General features: G+C 44.9%; 1 protein-coding gene across 4 annotated transcripts in view; it reads right to left on the bottom strand.

Annotated features, from left to right (window-relative positions):
• The window catches only part of ZDBF2 (zinc finger DBF-type containing 2), a 106,780-nt gene that overhangs the window by 48,599 nt on the left and 35,660 nt on the right, over window positions 1-22,521 (bottom strand). For all 4 annotated transcript variants that reach the window (XM_084778286.1, XM_084778285.1, XM_084778289.1 and 1 more), the window contains one exon: window positions 21,583-21,770. The gene's annotated coding sequence lies outside the window, so the exon portion shown is untranslated. The remainder of the gene's footprint in view (window positions 1-21,582; window positions 21,771-22,521) is intronic.

The following is a 22,521-nucleotide window of genomic DNA, read 5'->3' as shown; positions in this document are numbered from 1 at the left end:
TGATCGCAAACTAAAGCATAAGCGCGCACTCAGTTGTGTGTGTGCACCGCGCATGTGCTCTCGCAGCTCTCGGGGACTGACTCTGACGTGAACTCTGGCGCCCCTTATTTGACCACCTCCCTTGGTGGGGAGGCCTGGTGGCACTCAGGGAAAGAATCAGCAGGCTACCAAGATGAGACTTGATAGCCTATTACCATATAGTGGGGGAGGAGGTCCTCCTCAGTCTTAGACCTAGGGGAAGGGAATACAGTGAAAGCGGGAGAGAGGGAGGAATGGGAGGATACAGGTGATGGGATAACAATTGAGTTGTAATCTGAATAAATTAATGAAATAATAAAAAAGAAAAAGATTGTTTCAAGCTGTACCAAGAAGAGACTTTATTATACCCTAGGATCATATTCAGGGGGAGGAGGTCCCTCTCAGTCACAGTCATAGGGAAGGGGAATAGGGTGAAAGCGGGAGGGAGTGAGGAATGGGAGGATACACGGGATGGGATAACAAGTGAGATGTAATATGAATGAATTAATAAAAAAAACATAAAGAAAAAAGAAAAAAGTAACTACAAGAGGTAGGCTTTATGGCACTGCAACAAAAATAATTAGAAGAAGAAAAAACACACACAGGGAGGGGGGCGAGAGAGAGAGAGAGAGAGAGAGAGAGAGAGAGAGAGAGAGAGAGAGAGAGAGAGAGAGAGAGCAAGCTCCAAAATTGAGTGCTTCATCAAATCATTACCAGTACTGTAAAAATCCTGAGTCACTGGCTTTCAAGGGAAAGACCTTGGAATCCATTCTTATAATAAGCGCCTGCTCCTGCTCCTGCTCCAGCTCAGCGAAGGGTGCCCACCATCGGTCGTCCTTCCAGTGTTACCAGTGGACCAGCTTAAACCATCGGCTTCATCGCTTCCCACTTCTCAACGCTCCCGGCATTTTGGAGGCTGAGGAAAGCTCCGTAAAACTGTCTTTTCAAGTTCAACCATGGTGGAGAATGTTAGAAAGAGACCTCAGGAATTCTATCAAACTTCATTTTACCCTAATCGGTTACTTCTCGATTGATTCAGCCTCATGGCGGCTTGGTCTCCCAATGACTTTGTCTGGAATCCAAAAGTTCCTCTTTGCCCTTAAACTCTGCTTTTGTTGCCCTAAAGATTTAAGTCGGGCTGAGGGACGGCTCAACTGTTAAGAACACTGGCTGTTCTTCCGGAGGACCTGGCTTCATACTCCCAGTGGCCCACATGACAGTTAAAAAATGTTACTCCAGTTCTCCGGGATCTGACACCCTCACCCAGACATACACCCAGGCAAAACCACCGATGCACATAAAGTAAAAATAAATCATTAAAAAAAAAACCATGTCAACTGCTGAAAAACTGCTCTTCATAGTCTAAAATGGCACAGAAATCAGAGGCTACCGTATGTGGTTCCTGAAGACAGAACCCGAGACGCAGGTCAGCTAGAAGTGTTCCCTTGCCTGAACTCCCAAACAACTTACCAGAGCTCCCTAACGCCGCTAACCCTGGCCTTGCCAAACACTCCCTAGCTTTTCTTTATAGGCGCTCTTGTTTCAAAGAAGGTCTCAGAGAGCCTGAGAGTAAGCAATGCTCTGAAATGCTGTTTTCTGGACATGACATGGATGTTGCACACATAAGCACACAACACAAACAAATGTAATTTTTAAAATGAGCCAGCAAGATAGTTCAGAAGGTTGAAAAAAAACTACTGACTGCTAAGCCTGACGATGATGGTTTTGTTTTGTTTGTTGTTTGTTTATTTGTTGTTTGTTGTTTGTTTGGTTTTGGTTGTTTGGTTGTTTGGTTTTGGGTTTTTTTGTTTTGTTTTTGTTTGTTTGTTTGTTTGTTTTGTTGTTCATTGGTTTGGTTTGGTTTTGGTTTTTTCGAGACAGAGTAGGTTTGGCTTAAACTCACAGAGATCCGTTTGCCTCTGCTGGGGTTGAAGGCATGTGTCACCACTGTACTGGTTGTCTGATGATGATCTGAGCTCCATCTCCAGAACCATAGAGAGGAAGGGGAAAGCCAATCCCTGCCCCGCCCTCAGCTGCCCTGTAGCCTCCACATATGCACACTCCTACACAGGAATACCTGTGCCTGTGCCCACATGTGTATGTGTGCACGTATGCACACACAAGAAACAAACATAGTTGGAACTATATTTGTAAAGACAAGAGCTAAAGCTAAGTATACCATTCCTCTGGAACCCAGAGAAACGAAATCTTACAATAAAGGCAGATGCACACCCACATTTAGCAAGTATTATCTACAACAGCCAAGTGGGTAAAGATAATGGAATATAAAAGCACTATAGAGCATTTATTACTCACACATAAAGAAACAAATCATGCCATTTATAGAAAAATGCTTGGAATGAGAGATCCGGCGTGTTAAGAAAAATGCAGCCGATTCAGAAGGACAAAGATCATTTTCGATCAGACACAGAATCTGTATTTCTTTTGTTTTTTAAATATATTTTATTAATTTATTCATATTACATCTCAATAGTTATCCCATCCCTTGTATCCTCCCATTCCTTCCTCCCTCCCACTTTCCCCCTACTTCCCTCCCCTATGACTGTGATTGAGGGGGACCTCCTCCCCCTGTATATGCTCATAGGGTATCAAGTCTCTTGGTAGTGTATTTCTTTTGTAACGACATAAAAGAAGGAGTTCGTTTGGGAGAAGAGAAAGGGTGAGAGGAGGAAATAGGAGGTATAAATATGACCAAACTACAGTTATATGCCTGTATAAACATGTCAGAACAAAATCCGTAATTTTCTACAACGAACAAATACAAAATCAAAATGCTGTGGCTCCATAGCATGCGTGCACACACAAATATACATGTGCGTGTGCACAGGCACTCCTGTCTGGAAGTGCATTGTCATTAGAGGACATCTGAGAGGGTGGAGGGCAGGGACAAGGGGGGAGCACACACAACTACGGTCTCAAACTCTAGCAGTAGAAGAAAAATCATGAAAGTAGAAGAGTTTCCTGGTGCAATCCCAGGACTCTGGGGTGGCAGAGGCAGGTGGATCTTGGGGAGTTTAAGGCTAGCCTGGTCTACAACTCAAGACCAGGACAGCCAAAGCTATAGTGAAATGAATGGGGAAAAAGCCATGACACAAGACAACAAGCGACTGTCAGTACTCTAGGTCTACCTGCACCCAGAAAGCAAGATCCTGAATGCCGCGTGCCTAAGAGCACGCTGAGTGTGTAGGTGAAAGAACAGCAAAGGGCAGTCAAGTCTGCCCTAAGAAAGTGTACATGATGCCGAAAAGTGCAGTTGATGAAGAAGGAATGGCTCAGCAAGTAAGGGCAGGATGACTTGAAAAGCCTACAAGGAGAAAACTGACGTCGGAGGCGGCTGTCCTTGAACTCCATATATGCACTGCGGTGGAGGCGGCGTGGCAAGTGTGTACACATACACAATAAATACGTTGAGTAGTGGGGAAAAGACAAATCACACACACACACACACACACACACACACACACACAAGGAAAAAAAATTGTGAGGAACATAGGGAAAATAACTAAGCTAAACTAACCAAGAACAAAATCTACTGTCAGAAGAGGGGAGATAAAGAAGATGCCAGCCTAGCGGTAATGGAGCAGGCTTTCAGCTTTTTTTTTTTAATTAATTTATTCAGATTACATCTCAATTGTTATCCCATCACTTGTTTTTTATTAATTTATTCATATTACATATAGATTGTTAGCCCTTCCCTTGTTTCCTCCTATTCCTCCCTCCCACTTCCCCCCTTCTCCCCTCCCCTATGTCTGTGACTGAGGGAGACCTCCTCCCCCTATATATGCTCTTAGAGTATCCAGTCTCTTCTTGGTAGCCTGCTATCCTTCCTCTGAGTGCTGCCAGGCCTCCCCATCCAGGGGACGTGGTCAGAAAAGGGGCACCAGAGTTCGTGTGAGAGTCAGATCTCACTCTCCACACACCAGTGGAGAATATCCTGTTCGTCAGCTAGGTCTGGGTAGGGGTTCAAAGTTTACAGCCTATATTCTCCTTGGCTGGTGCCTTAGTTTGAGGAGGACCCCAGAATGGATTGATCTAGAAATTATCATAATGAGTGAGTTCACCCAGAAGCAAAAAGAGACAAACGGTATATACTCACTTATATCAAGACACTAGTCCAAGGGGTAAGTCCCATGAAAAACTTTACCAGGAAAGTGGGTCAGAGGAGAGGACATCCTATTGAGACTTTAGGTGAGAGTAGCATGGAAGAATGAGGAAACAGTAGGATCCACAGGGTCCTGGAAACCTACAAGAAGAACTTTATGACAGGCTTTCAGCTTTTGAGGTGGAGGCGCTTGATTGATACAGGAAGATCCTGTTTAAAAAATAATAATAGTTTTTGAAAACCAAATGCCAATATCGGGAAGAAGAAAAGAGGCTCCCGTCTTTCCATTGAGCGTTTACCTTCTGTATGATTCCGGCTTTCGGATTCTTTCTGCAGTGCAGAACATTAAACCCAGATCTTCTGCATATTCCAGGTATTCATTTTACCCCTGAATTGTACCTGCCTGGTTTTTAAATGAATATTTTTACCAACTGTTTCATAAATGCTCTGAAAACATTTTGGAGTCTTATATTACTCCATTTTTCAAGTCTGTGGTGTTTGTTTTGTTTGTTTGTTTTTTGTTTTTGTTTTTGTTTTTTTTGTCTTTTCCTTTAAAACAAAATCATTGGAAAACAGAAAAAAAGAGAATAAAATTATGGAAAGCAGTGTCTTGTGTCTGCTTACCATTCTCTGTGCTGGGTGAGTAGAGCTGGTAGTGCAGTTTACATCCCATAATACAAAGCTGTAATGGCTATTACTTTTACCCTGCCTCAGCATCCATTTTCAGTCTCAGCTGGACCTTTACACAGTTGCCAATTGTCCCAGCCCCTCAATGTGAATGGATACAGTCCACTGCCTTATGCAGCCTCATCCTGGTGCCACCTCCTTAGGGGACAGCTGGACACAGCCTATTTGACATAACCAATTGACCCCCAAGTCCCTTATAGAGAGTTCAGTCACCCTACTCTGGCCACCTGTCACAGAACCTCAGTGGAACTCATGCTGCCTGCTCTAAGTCCCCACCTAGGGCTCTCCACGGGACCCTGCTGGGGTAACACCCTGTGCCCATCAGCCTAAGGCTCCCCACCCACTTGTAACCCCTCAGTCCCTCGTCCCTCCATCTGCTCCTCTGTTCTGGGCATTTTCTCCTTCCGACTGACTTTGGAGGCCCCTCTTCTCTGGGATTTGTAATTATCACTGTGATTCTGCTGTCCCCGGGGCTATGCTCTCCTCCCTCCTCCTTTATCACCTGACCCACACACTTAGATCGAGCTCATTTGCCATCAGGGCTCTCCTAGACAGTAGCTATCTCCCTAGAAATTAAACCAGATAAAAAACAGACAGGGACCAGGGGCGCCTGGTAGTACAGACACACCAGATGTGGGTGGTAAGCTTTAGAACTGAGGCTTTACTTGGGAGAGAAAGCGATGTGCTCCATATTTTAAATTTTCATCTTTTCCTGGATTAGTAATATAACAAACACTTCAGACACCCGGGCAGAGCATCAAGCCACAGCTCTCAGTCAGCCACGTAATCACCATCACCGGGAGGGAAAAAAAAATGGTACTCTGCTGCGCAGTGTGTTGCTAAGCAACAATGTGCAGTAGCTTAGGCGTATTCAATCTGTTTTCAATTTAAGATGTGTTCATCTTACAATGTGTTTATCAAGGTGTCACCTCATTATAAATCAAGGCTCATTTGCAAAAGTAAGTTCCCTCAGCGAAAAACACCTGATCACTGCTCAGACACTTAACCATTATGAGGCCAAGCCAGAGACATGTCCAGAGAAAGGCACACTGGCATATCCATGGCTAGCTCTGACGAATCTTGTCGGCCCAAAACGAAGTCCCTCTTCCTGCCACAACGAAATTAGAGGAAGATGTAGTGACACTGTAAGAAGAGAATGCAGCTATCACCACGTGAGGCAAAGCACCTTGAGGCCTGCCCCTGCCATTCTCCTAACACGCAAGCCCAGAAAGCACACAGGAAACATACAGCTCTGTCACTGAACCTATGTATTTGTCTTACTCGATGAACAGCATAGCACCACAGCCACATCGACCCTAAAGTATTCTGTTGCCAGTGTCACCATGAATCTTCCCATAGGGAGAGAGGAAAATGACACCTCTGGTATGACGGGAACAGACAGACCATGGACAGGAAGGGACTAACGGCAAAGGGCCTCCCCTCCATCCAAGAGAGAGCCGACCAGGAGGGATCTGATTGTCAGGTCAAGGGCTGAAGAGGACAGGAAATTAATTCCCACAGCGAGGGAACAAGGAGCGAGTCCGTGAACCCACTGAGCGGAGAGTTGCCGCAGGGCCATCCCTAGCCTATGCTTTCTGCGGATAATAAACCCACAACTGGAAACGAATGGCATCACCACGGGACAATAAGTATGAAGATTGTAGTATCTACTTGGGGCCTTGCTTCTTTTTGTCCCTCTGACCCTAATGGGAGACCTTAGAGCAGGAGGCAGCTGGTTAGAAGCAAGGACAGTCAGAGTGCGAAATGCAGGCTGTAGCTCACAGCGGGGACTACCTGATAGCATCAGGAGTTTGGCAAATGTCCAGTGCGAGGAGAAATATACTTTAGCTGCCTAGAAATAAAAAATTCCAGATATTTTTTTCTTGAGGGAATAAAAAGTGTTTCTAGGACAGCTGGGGCTACATGGAGAAACCCTGTCTCAAAAAATAAACAAATAAAATAAAAATAAAATAAAAATAAACAAAAAAAAAGTGTGCTAGGATGAAGTTTAGTAGCAACCGTTAGCTTTTTATTCACAAAGCCCTTATTGATCCCCAATACCACACCTACAAAAAGGAGGCACATAGAACCTCTTGTTTGGACACCAGGTCCATCGCCGTCGCAGTGCCTTATTTCCCCCTGACTGAAAAAGACAAAGGTCTAAAACAAAAAACGAAAAAGAAGTTGGTCAGGCAACTTCAAAACCAAACATGTAAGAATATATATTTATGAAACAAAATCATACTAAATGTCAATTTGGAATCACTATCCTGCAATTGAGATGTACGGAACATTTTAAATAAGTTGTGCTCCTTCCTATCTTATTTGATTCGTTGCTTCCTGAAGAAAAGCACTCTTGTTCGTGGCTCTCCACCTAACTGCAAGTGTTCTGTCCCATCTTTGGTCGTGAGTGTCCAGTTTTCCTAACAAGCTTGTGTACTGAACCCCCAAGCATGCCATTTTACGACAGTAGGATTCAACTGTGGATTAAAGGCTTATTGACATTTAAAGATGCTAATTTTGCCTCCAGCTTTTAGACTAGAAAGTCACTGAAATCTGTTCAGAGAAGAGTATCAGGACTGGAGAGACGGCAACGGGGTTAAAAGCACTGGCCGCCGCTCTCAGAGAGAACGCAGGGTCGGTTCCTGGTATCTACACGGTAGCTCAAAACCATCCTTTTTGTTTTTATTTGATGGTTTGTTTGTTTGTTTTTTCTTTTATATTTTTCCCGTTTTTTCATTTTTCAAGACAGGGTTTCTCAGTATAGCCCTGGCTCTCCTGGAATTCGCGCAGTAGATCAGACTGACCTTAAAAGCAGAGAGTTACCTACCTCTGCCCCCCCTAGTGCTGGGATTAAAGACATATGCCACCATAGCAGGGCTTCTGTTCTTAACTCCAATTAGGGGATCCGACACCCTCTTCTAACACCTATGGGTGCCGGCAGGGCGTGGTACCCATACACACAAGCAAAGCATTCGTACAATAATTTGTAAAAATGAAATAGAAACTAAAAAAAGAATAATGACCAAATAGCTGTTAAATTTTCAGCACAGGGATGGCAAAATGGCTGAACAGGTAACAGCACTCAATAGAAGTAGCCTGCCTTCTAAGCTTAATCCCCAGCATTCACATAAAGGTAGGGAGGGGGGAAGGTGTCCCACCTACACACACACACATTTAAGTAAACCTTCAGTGACGTAGATAAAGAACTGTGGACAAGGGACTGGAGAGATGGCTCAGTGGTTAAGAGCACTGACTGCTCTTCCAGAAGACTAGGGTTCAAATCCCAGCACCTACGTGTCAGTTCACAACTATCTGTAACTACAAGATATGACACTCTCATATAAATGTACTTGCAGGCAAAACATTATTGCCCTTTTTTTTTAAAGTAAGAATTGTGGACAAACTGAAGCCCCAGCAAGGTTTCTCATGGCTATAACCGCAACAGCCAAGACTGCAAGAGGATAGAAAATTTTCAAGAAAATTATGAGTTGTAGTGAGATCCAGCTGCAGCAAAATGAAAAAGAAAGAACAAACAAACAAACAAAAAACCCAAGCTGCAGCAAACTCCACACGTGTGTGCGCGCGTGCATGTGTGTGTACAAATTAAAATATATATGTACGGATCCTTAACACAACCAAAAGAAATCTGGATTTACAAGGAAGTAGGAACAAAAAGGAAGTGCAGGATATTGAGGACATGACGTGAGAGCTCTGCCCACTCACGGTAAGAGAGGCAGCCGCCACAGAAACCCTTGTGGCAGAGCTCTGCAAACAAAGAACCGCATAAAAAGGCAGAGAAGGCTGGCAGGACAAGATGCCGGGGAAGGAGGGAAGGATTGGACGGGTCAGTAGTAGCAGGAAAGGGGTTTCCAAGGACTAGGGGATGGGAAGGGAGCACTACCGGGGGTTATGGGTAAAAGAGGTTCAGATTTATGAGAAAAGGTAGTCCTGAGCAATGGCCACACAGCGTGGCTATGGTCCACTGTACACTTGAAAGAATCAAGTACAGTAACTCCGACGTTATGGTGTGCACTACCTTGCTTTAAAATCTTGACGGCGATGGGGCACGGGGCAGAGGGTGACCCTAAATTTGTTCTGCAATTTATCGTGTTTTGCCTAGTCCACAGAAGGTACAATGAAGGTTCTAGATCGTTCCTGAAAAACCTGCTCTTCTCGAACTCGGCTCTATGTGATTTTATGGGACTGAGCCGCCTGCGTCTTTACAACAGTATCTTCAAGATGGCCTTTCTCCCTGGCATGTTCATATTTTACCATAACTCCGCTGAGTCTGGGAGACATAGTCATAATCAGAACAGGTGGTGGAGTGGTTTGGACCCGACAGACGTGAGGCTCTGCATGCTGTTCTGGACTTAGTAGCTGGCGCTGTGGCCAACAGCGCTGCGGAGAGGGCGCCGCTAGTGGGAGCGCGCTTCCCACTGATGGCCACTGTGAGTGTTTTCTCCGCATCGCTGACATCAAACTGGTGGGCGGCCGAGTTGAGTTCCTTTACTCGGAGATAGAAAAACTGTCACTAGAGGTACAGTACACCACAGGGTGTAGAATCAGTGCCACAAGCACATTTCAAGACAAAAACCGGAATGTGCGGTGCCCCCAAAAGAGTCCAAGATGAGAATACAAGGGTACAGGGCATCTGGAGAGTTCCACGACAAGGTGACTGAGATGCATCATGTCCCCAAAACTGGGTCGGATCATTTCCCAAAGAGGTAACAACACAACAACTGGAGGTCTATGGAACCCCAAAGTGTTTGAGGAAGGGGGGACGACCACAGATACTCCCACCAAGCGCCCAGGCTTCATTGAGACTGGCTACACTGCGATGTAACAGACAACCTAGCCCATTGACACGAACAGGTTACTAGAATAAAAGGTTAACGGAGCTGGAGAGATAGCTCAGAGGTTAAGAGCACTGGCTGCTCTTCCAGGGGTCCTGAGTTCAATTCCCAGCAACCACACGGTGGCTCACAACTATCTATGAGATCTGGTGTCCTGTTCTCGAGTGCGGTCAAATGTGTAGTCAGAGCACTATGTACATAGTAAATAAATAAATCTTTAAAAAGAAAAGGTTAATGGGGGTAACACTAGGTTGCTAATTACTCTAGACCCTAACCATCTGGACAGGGGGCATGGGGGCTACAGCCCCCTTCCACACAGCTCACCCTGTACCTGCAATTGTGCTTGTAATCGTCCGTTCCCAAATTCCACCCGTGAGTTAGTTGTATCCATCATCAGAAACTACTAACCCAATAGGCAAACTGTTTTCTCCAGTTCTCTGAATGGATACAACAAAATGGTGAATGAAACGAGAAGGCGGGGCTGGAGAGATGGCTCAGAGGTTAAGAGCACTGTTTGTTCTTCCTAAAGGTGCTGAGTTCAATTCCCAGCAACCACGTGGTGGCTCACAACCATCTATAACGAGATCTAGTGTCCTCTTCCGGCATGCGGGCAGAATATTGTATAAATAATAAATCTTTAAAAAAAAAAGAAAGAAACAAGAAGGCAAAAGTCACCCCTGAGATCTCTTGACTACGTGGTTCTACAGACTATGTCGGGGTGCAGAGGCATAGGAGAGTGGTCGTGTTTCCTGGTTTTCTCCCCTCGGAGCACTTGGTGAAGCACCACATCTGGCACTTCAATCTTACTGCCCGCTACGGTGCTGGCACAGGACTGGTTGCTGCTAACTGCACACCAGGAGCCTCACTGTAGGGATTAAGCTTAATGGGCTTTAATCTCTGTTTCTTCCAACCCTCCCCCCCCCATACATCCTATAGGTCCAATCTCCCCCCATACCTCCTATATGTCAGAATTGTGAGGACAGCACTGATGCCTGCCTGGACTATTTAGAAGTTCAACAGTTTCTGTTTCATTTTAACATTTACTTATTTTTTATTTGTATGTATGTATGTATGTATGTATGTATTTTATGTATTTATATATTTTTGAGACTGTCTCTCTATGTAACCCTGTCTGGCTGGGAACTTGTTACATAGACGAGACTGACCTCGAAATCACAGAGATCCACTTACCCCGTCTCCCAAGTGCTGGGATTATAGGTGTTACCGTCGCATCTGCCTATATTTATTTATTCACTTAATGTGTGTGTCTCTGTGTGTGTGTGTGTGTGTTTGTGGTCGAGCGCTTGCATGTGCACGTGTACATTTGCATGCTCATGTGCCCACCTGTGCACTTTTGTGCACTGCGTCAGGGTTATGGAAATTATAACTTCCCTTCCACGTGAGGGTTCCAGGGCTCACACTCTGGTTGTTGGCAAGCATCCTTATCCACTGAGCCATCTTGCTGGCCTTTTTTCGTTTTGTTTTGTTGTGATTTTTGTTGTTATCTTGCTGTGTGGTCCACATTGGTCTCAAATTAGCAATCCATCTGTACCACCACACCTTGGCTTCTAAATTCTTTAACTGATGCTAGACATGACACTGCTTTGGGAAGAAGTCTGTGTATACTCAGGATTAGTCTCATCTAATTTTGCTCATTTGATTTATAAACACTTTCCTTTGGTGTGAGCTACCTGTCTTACTGCGTACCACATGAAACACTGACCTAAAAGCCTTTTGCCCATAAGATTACAAATTATAAGGAAAAAACTAAAGGTTAAAATAGGCTGCAAAGTGCTCGCTTCGGCAGCACATATACTAAAATTGGAACAATACAGAGAAGATTAGCATGGCCCCTGCGCAAGGATAACATGCAAATTCGTGAAGCGTTCCATATTTTTAAAAGAGGATGTGCTGCAAAAAGGTTCGTAGAAGTTAAAAGATATGTATATGACCAAGCTTACTGTAATTCAAGGTTGTTAAAAATGTCTAAAGTTTACAACGAGGAGCGCTTGCTTTTGTTTGTAAGTCCCCAGCACACTGCCTTTTGAGGAAACCCCTGCATCTGCCTGACTATTTCTTCAGTTTCTGAGCATCTTCGGTCTGGTTCCGCAGCATCAGAACTAATTTCTCTGAAACAAATATGTTATGCTTTCCCGGCTCCCTGAAGTTTGAAATTCAGACAAACCAAACGAAACAAAACAAAAAAAGCAATATTCAAAAGAGCAAACACCATACAATGCAAAGATGTCAACACAAGCACGCTTTACACCACTGATGCTCTCTCTCTCTCTCAGCCAGTGGCTGCTGCCTAGAGCATCATCTGTGCTGGTCCCAAACAACACACATCTGATCTTGTCCTCCAGAGTAGGCTTAACCAGGTGCAATAAGACACACAGTTAGGAAAACAATTGGTTTTGTTCAATAGTTTTCTTTTCTAGTGCCTCCATCTGTCTCTCTGTCTCTGACTCCCAGAGCCCCCTGCCCCCCCCCCCTGCACACTTCCCCCCCCCTTGCTCCCTCTTTGGTGTGTGTGCCCGCGCGTGTATGTTTGCAAGAGCGAGCACACACACAGACCACATGGAGACCAGAGGTCAATTCCAGATATTCAGATACAGATGTCTCCTCCTTTCTCTCTCTCTCCCCCCTTCTCTCTCCCCGCCTCTCTCTGCCCCCACCACTCTCCCCCCCGTGACTTGTCCTTGTCCGTTTCCCAGCACTGGGGTAACAGGCGTGCTTCGCCTTGAATCTGAGTGCTAGGGTCCTCAGAGCTGTGCCATCACTACCCACCTGGCCACCGTCCCAGCCCCATATGCTCTTTCTTTCATAGTAATATATTAATCATCTTGTCCGGCAAAGATCTAGATTTGAGAAAAATAAAAATGGTCTTATAAAAATTATTAAGCATGGTGATTTACAGAAAGGATGGCAGTAGGCACACTGCATCACTGCCCCATACAGACCCCATACTTTAGGTAATTCAAAAGCCAAAAGCAAGCACAGGTCCTCAATCCAAAGTTCAAGACGCTACCAGAAAGTGTCCTGTATCTGTAAGGTGGCATACCTTCCCTTTCTTTGTTGCTACATTTATTGACAAAGGACTTGGCGGAAATTTAATAGCAAATTACTTGATGCCATAGACCTTCTTTTTAAAGACTTTTTTTCTGTAAGACAGACAAACCATTGTAAACCCCAAGCCTGCTACTCAGAAACTGAGTTGAATTTATCATGTTGAATTTAGTCACTAAAATTTCTTGTGCAAAGCAGAGTAGATAGTAATTCCTTTTTCTCTTTTCTTTTCTTTTCTTTTTCTTCTTTTTTTTTTTTTCAGGTTTTTTCAAGACAGGGTTTCTCTGTGCAGCCTTGGCCGGATTGGACTTGCTTTCAAGTGCAGGCTGGCCTCCAACTCAAAGATCCGCCTGCCTCTGCCTGGAGTGTGCTCGGATTACAGGTGTGCCCCAGCACTGCCCAGCAATAGTAATTCTTAGTTCATCCCTAAAACCACTTAGGGACAGCTAGTTATATTGGTAAGTATCATGATACATTAAGCTGAAGACATTTTGCTTTTGTTAGCATTTAAAATTTAAAAACAAAACATCAATCGGGGTAGCTCAGTGGAAGTTTCCTCCAAATCAGCAAAAAGCCCTCTGTGCCCAGCGCCACATTACAAGAATATGGAGGTGGTGGCGCACACCTTTAGTCCCAGCACTAAGGAGGCAGAGGCAGGCGGATCGCTGTGAGTTCGAGGCCAGCCTGGTCTACAAAGCGAGTCCAGAACAGCCAAGTCTACACAGAGAAGCCCTGTCTCAAAAAAACCAAAAACAAACAAATAAACAAAAGTTTTGAAGAGAAAATCAGAAAGGTTGTCTAATTACTCCTTGGGAAATCGAATGCCGTTGGGAATGCAGCTCAGTCGTAAAAAGGTGGTCTATGCTCTAGGTTAAATGCCCTACAAGTGGAGAAAAAGCAGGTCTGCTCTACCGCATGAAAAAATAGGACAGACGGGGGTGTTCAGAATTTCCAGTTTTCTCTCATTATCAGAAATCACTTAGTGAGCAACACCAGCACTGAACTTCACGATGGTACACATTCTCTCCCACAGGATTTCCTTGCTGATAATGTGCTTACAGCAATTACATGCCCCGAATTATCTTCCTACGATGGATTTAGCGAGCCATCATTAAAGATACATGTCATGTTGGCTAATGGCTTGCTCGGTTCTTCCATTAGCACCTGGAAAATAGCGGTTCGGCTTTTACTAACCCATTTCCAGTATGTAATCTCTTTGAAAGTGCTTGTTGCTCCGTGGAGAGACCCGAGGGCCTTGCTTTGACGAAGTAAGATGGCTCTGAGGCTACTGGGAGCGCTACCCGTCACCCTACATTTCCCGGCTCGAGCGTAGAGCTCGGCCGGCGAACGAAAGCCAGCTGGTCTGGACCCCGCGCGTGGCCCGATCCGCTCAGGATACCCGGTCCAAGCCCGATCGGGCCTCCAGCGGGCCCGCTCTGGCCCTGGCCACGCCACGCGCCCCACGGCACTCGGTGCGGCCGCGGCGGCTTCCAGCACCCGGGCTTCCGCCGCCAAACCCTGAACCGAGCCACTCTTAAATCTCGAGGCTCAACCTTGCCTTCGCTCTCCCGACAGAAGAAAACACTCCTGCACTAAGGACGAATCCTGTTCACAACCTCTAGAAGCCGACCCTCAACCGCAGGGCAGGGTGAAGTTCTGGGGGGTGGCTTCATTATTGAGGTCCGAGGGCTTAGCGATCATGCATACAATACAAGACCCCAGAACTTGGCGGCGGGGAAACAGGTGGGAAGTGGCTGGATGCTCCTCCAGCCTCCTGTTTCTAACGTCCATTCTCTGTAATAAACCTATAATCTTGTAAGTAAACTGTTTTCTGATTACTGCAAGCGATTTTAGTAAACCAGAGAACCTGAGGGGTAGTCATGGAAACCTCTGATTTATAACCCGGTCACATGCACAGGTAACCACCGTGGCTGGCGTTTGAAGTGGGGGTTGGGAATGTTGCAGTTTGGGGGAACTGAGCCCAGAATCTGTTGAGATCTGTACTCCCCAGGATGGCAGGTCAAGAATTCAGTTAATTTTTGTACTGCAACCAATGTCTGAAGAGAACTGGAAAACTCTTGGTTCTGAAGAGAAAAACAAAACAAAGCAAAACAAAACCTAATCTGATGCTTGGAGCAAAACAGAATATTCTAAATATAATAAAGAAAAGTGTTTTTTTTTCCTATAGTAACTAAATCCCCATAATGAAATTAGCAATGTTTTCTCTTGTAGAGGCTAGAGCCATTCTCTTTTCCAAATTGAAATTTAAAAATCAAAGAGCAGTCTTTTCTTTTGAAATTCAGCAGCGAAAACCTGAATGGACCCCTGCTAGCCTTACAGCGAGAGAAGGGGGGGGGGGGAAGGGCCTCTGATGCTTGGTCACCTTGGCAACGATTGTTTTAAGCCTTTTTTTTTTTTTTTTTTTTTGAATTTTGAGGAAGAAGCCTTGTCTGGCTCAAACCGGTTGAAACCGCACACCCCCTCCCCTTACCCAGGAGCAGCAGAAAATGTCTAATGGGCTTGAGCGTTCTTTTGACGTCAGAGGACCCAAAACCCACCCCTAGGTCATGCTAATGCAGCCATTTTCTGAACAGGCGACCTATGAAGAGCCCTGAAGTTTGCCTACGCACACACAGACCACCGCAGGCACAGACCACCAATTACTTCAGCTTTGCGTCCCTCCAATCACCTTTCCCCACACCTCAGACCACCGATTAGACCCTATCTCCAGGAGGCGGGTTTAGTCCTGAGGCCCCCCTCCTCTGCCTGCCTGACTCTTGAATTAAATCCTTTTAGAGAAACTGTCCCCTCAGACATGGGCTTTCTCTGAACAGCCAGCACAGACTAACCTAGCTCGCATCATAAATGCTGGGGCTGACACAGCGATCAATCCATTACTATAGTTTTTGTCTATTTCCACTTCTCTCCAATTTCCTAATTTCTTCTATTTGCCGTGTCCTTGTATTTTCTGTTTTCTTATTGTAGATATAACTATGCCCCCCCCCCCCCGCGCGCCAGACCAGTAAACCAGCATAGACAGCAAACTAAATACAGTGGTTACCAGCATTCTGCACGTTTCATGATCTGGAGATGAAGCCTATGGATACAGCACTCTGCATTTGTTGTAAAAATTATACAAGTGCCTATTGCAAGCCCTGGCTGAGAGCAAGACCAGAGAAAGCTGAACGTTATTCTTATAGGCATAATCAGTTCTTTCATTAGGGTTGTACTACGGAATAATTCAGTTGATGAGCACATGACTTGTTAAAATGTCCAATTCCAGTTAATTTAATGATCAATGGCTCTGATCAAATTATCTGTGGCTAATTCATCCGCATGGCTTTTTTTTTTCTTTTTTTCTCCTGTCCTGGGGTGTATACAAGAACTCTAGCACTGAGCCATATCCCTGACTAATGTGTGGTTTTAGTCGGTTCTGCAGGGACCGAACCCAAGGAGTTAGCTATGAAATCCACCAAGCAACACCCCCAACCCGTTGTGGTTATCATAGATAATATTTCGTATCAACTTTAATCCTAAAAGAAAATGTGCATCAACTGAAATACGGTGAACAAGGTAAAGGTGTCCCCGCTGTTACGGGGAAGCTACCGCTACCAAAGTACGATATTTCAACCATGAAATAATGTCCTGACAAAGAGGTCTGGTTTGCACCATGTGACTTCGTACTGGAGTTTCTCCTGATGAATGTCAGTACAACATAGCTGAGATTTTCTCATCCGTCCCTTGTAATGCAGCTGCCTTCAGAACTCATCAATTATCTGCCGCAGCAAGAGAGAGACTCTGTCTGGGCAGTCTCTTAAATTTGATGAATATATTATGTACTGGTTGCTTGGGAAAAAATTAAAAAGCAAGAAATGGTCATTTTGTTAAGAAATTACGGAAGAGCACCCAACCAGTGTGAGCAGATTTCACTTATGATACCCGGTCCAGTCTTTTTTTTAAAAATGAAGCATTTAAGTTAAAAATAATAATAATAATAATGTTGTTTTAAAAAGAAAAAAGGACAGAGGCTCCTGCACCCCAGGGTAGTCTCCCGGTTACTCTGTGACTAAGGATGATCCTGAATTTCACACACACACACACACACACACACACACACGCACGCACGCACGCACGCACACACACGCACACGCACACGCGCACACACACACACACACACCACCTTCTGAGTGCTGGGATCACAGGCTGTGTGCTGAAGTCCCTTCCCAGTCTCTAGACAGGCATTCTAGGATTTCTAATAAAAAGTTAAAATGAAAAAAAAAAGTTAAAATTATACATATTTCTACAATTATTCTTCTCTTCCTGTATGTTGGGAAATATAACTTCGAGGAAAACTGAAAGAGCTGTATGCAGTGTTTGATATATTACATTTCCCCCTCCAAGACAAGCAGTTTAAAAGCATGTAGAATTCGAGTTTTGCTAGTTATAAATGCCCCAAAGCAAAAGGCAAGAGAAGAAGCCCTATATCAATAGGTCAAATGATATTTGGAAAGTAAAAGGAGCAAAGGAACAAAGAATTTAGACCTAGCTTATTTTTAATGCATTCTAAATTGATCAAACTTCTTGGCTAGTGAATACAGGGAATTATAATTAATCAGGCATGGGAGGGCAGTTAATAACAAAAAATCACTTCAAAGGGAAAAAATTGACTCAGGGTTTCTCTGTGTAGCCTTGGCTGTCCTGGACTCAATTTGTAGACCAGGTTGGCCGTGAACTCACAGAGATCTACCTGCCTCTGCCTCCCTGAGTGCTGGGACTAAAGTGTGCTCCTATACCTGGCTCACCAGCAAATTTTAATACAGGTAATAAACAAAATCTATGTTCTCAGCCAGGTGGTGGTGGCTCATACCTTTAATCCCAGCACTCAGAAGGCAAAGGTAGGCGGATCTTGACCTAGACTATATAGAGAAACCCTGTCTCAAAAAAAAAAAAAATCAAGAAAAAAAATTCCTCATAGGGCAGAGCTATCAAGCACTAATGTTAAAAATACAATTGAGACTGGGCATAGCAGTGCACGCCCAAACAAAAATACAATTGGGTAAAACGAATCATTTCTATTTTCACAGCATCGTCTATAAATTAATGATATAATCTACAAAAGCCTAAGCTTTTGTTTCTGAACCTTCTGATGGTGCTGAAATCAGAGAAAACCACCAGCCCTTCCAAAGAGCCAGTGCCATCTTTACCTGAGACTTACTTGCCTACTTGCTCTTGCTGAGCTGCACTGCCCAGGCTTTGGTCTACACCTGGGTCCCTTCTCTGCACTCTCCACTCAGAGACTAGTGCCGACATGCTGAATGCCGGGCTAATGGACGTCTGTCTGTCCCCTCCCCACACTGTCCTTCTGCTTCCTTAAGACCTCAAAAGTCTAGCACAGTGCCTAACAGCAGGAGGGCTCCATGGTACCGACAGAACCATCAGAAGGCTACCGGGTGGGTTTTGAGAAAAGGCGTCCATGGCATGGGCATCTTGGCACATCTGAGAAGACAAGAACAGGTTGAGAAGGGAACCAAGGTGTGCAGGTCCCAGCGAATGGATTTGTTTCTACAATCAGTTCCTCCTCCTAAAGGGGTTACGAGGATGTAGGGTACCTGGCAAAGCTAGCCTCCCTCCTGAGAAGTGTGTTTCACTACTCCATTCGGCTTTTCATTAGCAACAGCTCTCATTTCCCGGGAAAGAGGTAAAATTCCCCGCCACAACCCACAAACACCACCGGGAGTTATCGACTTCAATACAAAGCAGTACCGTTATCCAATCGCGAAGTGTTTAGAACAAGCCGGGTTCCCTGACCCCACGCCAAAGGAGGCAGCTTGCGAGCCTAATTCCGTCCCTACCTCTGAGCCTAATTCCATCCCGACCTCAGGGTAAGGAAGGGAGTTCCAACCTTGCCTAATGCCAAAGCTGCATTTAACACACCAGGCGACACCCAGTGTTTCCTGAGCATTTGTTAAGTGTGATACAGGACTAAGCAATGTCACTGCACTTTCCCGGCTAATTCTCACACCAATCATGGGTGGTATTTCGAATCAGCCAAGGGAGGATGGGCAACTATCGTCTTTTAATTTGATCTGATTATGTAAATCATGTGTGATGGAGAAGCTATACTCAACTCATTTAGTTATTATACCCAGTGATTGATTGACTCTCAACCATTAGTGATTTTTTTTTTGCATTGAAATATTCGATAGTGGGACTCGGGAGAGTAATTCTGGATGTCATTTCAAGTGCACATGAGAGTGCCATTGCTTTTGCGTGGTTTCTGTGTGCTGTATCTGGAGTGAGCTAAACTTCATGAGATGAATGCGGTTTCACCCTGCTTGGAACTCTGTCACCTCGGAACTTCCGTTTTCTGTGAAACCAAGGCAGTACAGTTTTGGTGTTGTCAGAGTGCCAACCTAATGTATTGGTGAGCCCAAGAGGAAAGCTAATACTCAAGAGCAAAGGGTCAGCCAGGCTTGGTGGCTCACGCCTTTAATCCCAGCACTCGGGAGGCAGATTGCTGTGAGTTCGAGGCTAGCCTGCTCTATAAAGCGAGCCCAGGACAGCAAAGGCTAACACAGAGAAACCCTGTCTCGAAAAACAAAAACAAAAACAAAAACAAAAAGAGCAAAGGGTCTTCAGCCTGGTTACATTAGCCTAGATTTGGTCCCTGTTGACTTCTCTGGCCTGGTCAAATTCTAAAATGCACTTACACCTAGAAGACACAAGTTCGGTTCCCCGCACCCCCACGGCAGCTCACAACAGTCTGCAGACCCAGCCAGAGGATCTGATGCTCTTCTGGCCGCACAACATTGCCTGCATGTAGTGCACAGATATACACAATGGCAAAACACTCATATGCATAAAAAACAATTTTTAAAATATACATTGGTGGTTTAACTGCATGTATGTCTGTATGGGGGTGTCAGATGCCCTGGGACAGGAGCTGGAAAGTTGTGAGCTGCCATGTGGGTGCTGGGAATTGAACACAGGTCCTCTGGAAGAGCAGCCAGTGCTCTTACCCGCTGAGCTGTCTCTCAGCCCCACAAAATAAGGTTTTTTTTAATGTAGGTTTTCATAAGGAAAGATAGTGGTAGTGTTGCTGAGAACAGCACTGTGAGAAATGTAAAGGCTTGTTGTAACCTAACACCTAACCTGCCTCAAGTCTGGGCAGCATCAGGAGTCAGCGGCCTCCCCACTGTTAGAACTGGCCACTGGGTGCAGCTCATTTGTTAACTGAGATTTCAGGTTTCTCCTACTGATACTCTGCAGTGATTCTGGAACTGCTTCTCCTCCTCCCCATCCCCCACCCCCCACCATGGATGAGGACGCCCGGGCTTAAAGAGACAGTACTTAGACTTCATTCACCAACCATGGTGAGGTTAGTATGTGTTAGAAATCAGTGAGCCTGAAGAACTCTTGCTTCTCCTTAATTTCATTCTGTACAATTCTGTCTGATTTCAGGCAGATGTGTGAATACATGTGAATATACATACATGTATGAAAAAATTAAGTGCCCGGAGGTGGTGGTTCATGCCTTTAATCTCAGCACTCCAGAGGCAGAGGCAGAGGCAGGAGGATTTTTGAGTTTAAGGTCAGTCTGGTGGTTTACAGAGTGAATTCCAGGATAGCTAGGGCTACACAGAGAAACCCTGTCTCAAAAAACCAAACAAGAAAGAATGAAAGAGAAAAAGAAAAGAAAAATTAAATTAAATTAAAAACAGCCAAGTACCTGCAGGCTGCGTGGTGTGGTGTCACACACCTTTAATCCCAACAGAGGCAGGAGGATCTCTGAGTTTGGAGCCAGTCTGGTCTACCTGCCCAAACAAATACAGGTATCCAGAAAATTGCTGGCTGCCACTGCTTTAATTTCAGTCTACAGATTTCTTCTTTGTAGTATTGAGTGTGTGTGTATATGTGTGTGTGTGTGTGTGTGTGTGTGTGTGTGTGTGTGTGTGTGTGTGTAGGTAGGGGTTGCTTTTAAACACACACACACATATATATACATACATATGCATATGCATATACACATACACATAGAGGTCTACATAGCCCTGGCTAGCCTAGTAGTCACTATGTAGTCCAGGCTGGTCTCGAACTTGCGAACAACAATCTTCCCATCTTCCTGTCTCTGCCACCTCCCACCCGTGGCTTCATGCATTCCTTTAATAAATTTGAAAATGATAAAGATTAATAATGACATTTTGACAAAAGTCACCTTAGCACATATAGCAGACAACCACAGTGTTACCAATCTCTTCTTGGTGTGCCTTCTTCATTAAAGAGGCAGAAATGTTGCAGTCTTAGAATCTCACACGTTATCTCCCTTACACTCTGGACATGATGGTTCCTCAAACCAGATGAGGAGGCAGAAGCCATGCCTTCCCTTCCACTCCCCTTCTCTTCTTCAGTGTTTCAGATTTAAAACTGGGCATAGAAACCAGGCATGGTAGCTCACACTTGCTATCTCAACATACAGGAGCCAAAGACAGGACTACCACAAGTTCAAGGCTAGCCTGGGCTACATAGTGAATTCCAGATCAGACTGGACTACAGTGTGAAACCCTATTTCAAAAAAAAAAAAATCAAAAGGCAAATAAGGGAAATAAATAAATAAATAAATAAATAAGGAGGCATTCACAGGAGTTTTATATAGAGGCACAGCAGTGCTCAAGCACTTGTCCCTCAGCCAAGAGGCAGGGCCGGCTGCGACAGCTGGGGATGCTTTGGGAGCTGTTGGCAGTGGAGGCCAGCTTCTACTCACGATAGCACCCTGACAGAATCAGCGGTAGGATGACCAAGGCTGACAACTGCTGTGGCAGCTTCCCAACTCACCAAATGGCCTCCTGAAAATAGAACAACGTGCTGCAGCTTCCTTGGTGTCCTGATCGTACAGCACAGCTCTCAAGTTCGCCTTTGAGCACTCAGTCAGCCTAGAATCTCCGGGTCAGTCCTCCAAGTTCCCACTGCTTTTGTGCGCAAGCCAACTTGAGTTAATCCAGTCTCTCCAGATGAAGATACCACTGTGAAATTAAATTCTCTCTTTAATTTCCAAGGTCACGAGCATTCTTTCTAGTCCTCCCAGTAACAGGTGAACTAAGAGCCAAATTTCTGCAGGGAGAGTGTGGGGGAGCTAATGAGATGGAGTCCTAGGTTCAGGGTCCCGAGGCTTCTTACCACAGACTTAGAACTTGAACCCAGCCCAAGTGACTACAGACCTGGTAACATATGTTGTACGCCAGCTTGGTCATCGGACCCCTCAGGCTGGCTATAGAGGCCCTGCTGCACTTCTTCAAATACATAATGGAGTTTAATCCTTAGGTGGAAGTCACAAACCCTACTGAGAATCTGATAAGACTACAAATCCTTTCTGGAGAAAAAGTTCACTCTCTAGCCAGGCTCAGTGGTGCACACCTATAAACCCAACACTTGGGAGAACGAGGCAGGAGGAAAGTGAATTCCAGACCAGCCTGGGGGTACTTAGTGAGCTTGGAATAGTCTAAGCTAGACCATAAAATAAGGCTCTGTATCTAAAAGCCGAGCAAATAGAAAAGGTAGGTAATTGATGTATACAACTCTGCTGTAGGTAATTGATGTATTCAAGTTAAGAGCATAGTCAGTATGCTCTGGGACTGGGATGGAGATGAGTGGAACTGGGCTTACCTCGCATGTCCAAGACCCTCAGTTCAGACTCAGGGAGTTAGGAAGCATAATCAATAAGCATCATTACTCGGTATGTCACTGAATCTTTTTTGTTTTGTTTTGTTCTTTCCA

The sequence above is a fragment of the Acomys minous genome, assembly GCF_964271855.1.
Source record: "Acomys minous genome assembly, chromosome: 4".
Lineage (NCBI taxonomy): Eukaryota > Metazoa > Chordata > Mammalia > Rodentia > Muridae > Acomys > Acomys minous.
The sequence above is the reverse complement of the archived record's forward strand: the minus strand, read 5'-3'. Positions and strand labels throughout refer to the sequence as shown.